This window comes from Sciurus vulgaris (genome assembly GCF_902686455.1).
Source record: "Sciurus vulgaris genome assembly, chromosome: 4".
Taxonomy (NCBI): Eukaryota; Metazoa; Chordata; class Mammalia; order Rodentia; family Sciuridae; genus Sciurus; species Sciurus vulgaris.
The window spans coordinates 137,460,936-137,464,298 of record NC_136464.1 but is presented as its reverse complement, the minus strand read 5'-3'; the positions used below and the strand labels follow the sequence as shown (position 1 = coordinate 137,464,298).

Below are 3,363 nucleotides of genomic sequence, written 5' to 3'. Positions count from 1 at the left end.
TGGGGTCAAATTCATTTTTTGGGCACTTGAAACAGTATGATACATAGTAGGCAATTATGTTTGTAGTTTTGCTTTGTTAATGTACAATGATAAATTGTATATAAAATGTAATGTGATTTGTTATATGTTGTAAAGTTATTTCATAATCAAGTTAATGCTTCCTCACCTTTTTTGAAAGGGGAATGTGAATGCTTAAGATCTCTTAGCACAAAATTTTAGTATATGATATCATTAACTATAGTCACCAGGTTTATATAATCTAGTTTTCAGCGTTGCATGTCTGTCAGCTCCCAGGTGATGGCCATTGATTATTTCTATTTTAGGTGGATCAGGTAAAGTAGTATCACCTGGGAGCTTGTTACAACTACACAATGGTGAGGCCTACCTAGACCTGAATCAGTGTACCTTTGTTGAAGATCCCCAGGTGGTTCCTGTAAAGTTCATATAACATAGTTGCAGATATATAGGTCAGTGGTTCTTATAGTTGGTGGACCTGCAGCATTAACATCACCTGAAAACATTGACAAAGGCGAGTGCTTAGGCCTAATCCTAGCCATAATGAGGACTCTGATGGGGTCAAGGCAATAGTAAGCCCTCCAGGAGATTCCAATTCTGAAGCTTGAGTACCACTGTACAAAACATTATCCTCTTTCCTAGGCTCAGGAAAATAAAACCAATACTTGGTCTAAATTGTGATTAATGCAAATTAGATTCATGGTATGAATTAGTTGAGTGACTCAAATATTTCTTCATGTAACTATAAATCTAGCCAATAAAGTAATTGGTACAAATTTGAGACTAGAGATGGATTTATATATGAAAAACCTTTAAAAATACATATCCATTGTTGTGACTCAGAAATCTTACCCTCTTAAAGGAATATTAGATTCAGTTTGGTTTGAGTTACTACTTTCACCCATGAGAATATAGAGGGTGAGAGTTTAAATGATTTCTCCCAGTTCAGAGGTAATAATACCTAGACCATCTTTTTTCCCAGTTTACCATTTCATTAATAGGTATCTTATTTTATTTTTTATAGCCTTTTTTTTCTCCCAAGTGGAGCTATCCCTTTCAGAAAAAATCATAAATGGGTGTCATTTGGGGACTTTGTGTACAACAATATCCTTATTTTACAGATGAGGACTGTTATTGAGAAGCAATGGGAATACATTCATGTTACTGTATGGTTAGGATTTCCAAGTGAAGAAAAACTACATGCTATAAGTATAGATACTATGAATAGTGTAAATGTTTCTCCAGATCCATTTGTTCGTCATTCTAAGGGTAATAGACCCAGAGTTGCTTATTTTCTTTCTGGTGGAACCATCTGTTCCCTTTCAAAGGATGAGAAAATCTATTCCATCTGAAACCAAATGCTTGCTTGCTTTCTTCTTCTTGGATACAATTTAAGAAGATGAAAATTTTCTCTGACTGTATAAATTTCCAGATTCATAATTTTGGGGTTCCTCTTGTGGCAAGAAAAGCAACCAACCTTTGGTTTGCAAAGAGCATATGGTATTTTCTTTCTTCTGCTGTTGTTTGCATGTATTACCCTGAGGGGGAAGAATGAGTTATGGGATAATAATAGTCTTTGATCCAGGAACTGTGTTCACTTTCAGGGTAATATAAATAAATGTATGTGAAGAATTAGGTGGGGCTGTAAGATGGCAGCACAACAGCAGCCCTGTGAGGGCGTTATGCAGCTGGTGAGGCCTACAGCAGAGGCAGAATCCCTGGCCCGCTTCACGTGTTCTGCGTACTTAGAGGTGCTTGAGAAGCCAGTGCAGGTGCCCTGTGGACGTATCTTTTGCTCTGAATGCCTGCAGGAATGTCTGAAGCCAAAGAAACCTGCCTATGGAGTGTGTCACGGTCCTCTGGCACCTGGTGTCCCAGCTATGGAACTTGAACAGCAGATTGAGAGCACAGACTTCTTGCCATGGCTGCCATAAGAATTTCTTCCTGTCTGAGTTCCCAGCCCACCTGGCTACCTGTTCCAAATACCAGAACTACGTCATGGAAGGTGTGAAAGCCACCACTAAGGATGCATCCCTTCAGTCAAGGAATGTCCCAAATCATCATATCTTTCCTTGTCCTTACTGTCCCAAAAAGAACTTTGATCAGGAAGGACTTATGGAGCGCTGCAAATTATCCCACCACAGCATGGATACCAAATCTGTAGTTTGTCCAATTTGTCCCTCAGTGCCCTGGGGAGACCAAAACTACTGCAGCACCAACTTCATAGAACACATCCAACGCCAACACCAGTTATCTTACAACACTTTTGTGGATTATGATGTTGATGAAGAGGACAGATGAATTGGGTATTGCAGCACTCCATCATCCATCAGTGAGCAGAGGCCTTGCTTTCTGCCTCGTGTTCTAGAGTTTCCATGACATGTTAAGTGTGAAACCGTTGACTTCTACACTTTAGCTGTACAACAAACCTGGAAATGAGCCATGGCACTAAGACAGGGTCACTTCTGATGGGGGAAAGGGTCCCCAGGTCAGAGCTCACTTTTCCTTTGGGCTCTCACCAAAGCTATCTTCCCTACTGTTAACCTTGTCTTGTCACCTGGTCTAGTCTGTTACTTCCTGGAGCTTCTGCTGCCTCTTCTGGAAGAAAATTCAACTTCTTCACCTCTACGTGTTCTTGTTTGACACTTGTTCCTCCCATCCAGTATTCATCTCTCAGATCCTCTGAGCTAGCCAGGACCTATCAAGGGCACAAATAGCACAATGAAACAAGCCTTTCGTTTCCTTGCTGGTTAGGTGTCTGAGCTCTGAAAACAGTGCAGCTGACCAGGGCTGAAACTCCTCTGTGGTGGAGCTGCCTGTCAGTGGGTGTGGGTGGTGGCTGCTAGAAGCTGCAGTTTGCACCCCAGGAACATTTCAGGAACCCTCTTGGAGTGAACACCCTGGGTTTTGCATGATTTGATGCTGGAGGTTTTATTAGAGATATTTTCCTGCCTTCCTGCAAACCCTTAGAATTTAACTGGTTCAGTCTTAAATGCCTGCATACAACCATATATTTTTAGTGGAGGGGTTTGTAAGTTAGGAAAAGTTAAACAGCATTTTTCTGTAAGTCAGGAAGAGGGTCAGCTAAGAGCGGGTGAGGGCCATAGCTTTTTGGTTCTGATTTTCAAGTTAACAAAGTGTTTTCAGATGAATGGGTCGCGTTTACCTTTCTCTTTGGGAGCTTGCATACATTCTTGTCCTAAAACATGAAAAGGAGTCCTCAAATGATTCAAAAGAAGGTGTGGTGGCTCTGGTGGCTGCTAGTTGTTCTTTTACTTGGTAACTTAGATTAAATTGAGCATTGTTTTACTGGCACAAATTGTTTCTTTATGACACTTGTTTCAATAT

General features: G+C 40.7%; 1 pseudogene across 1 annotated transcript; it reads left to right on the top strand.

Moving 5' to 3' along the window:
• Window positions 1-1,664: 1,664 nt before the first annotated feature.
• Window positions 1,665-2,459, top strand: LOC306660603 (E3 ubiquitin-protein ligase RNF114-like; annotated as a pseudogene). Its single transcript has one exon. The product of its transcript is annotated as an E3 ubiquitin-protein ligase RNF114-like (transcript).
• The last annotated feature ends 904 nt before the right edge of the window (window positions 2,460-3,363 follow it).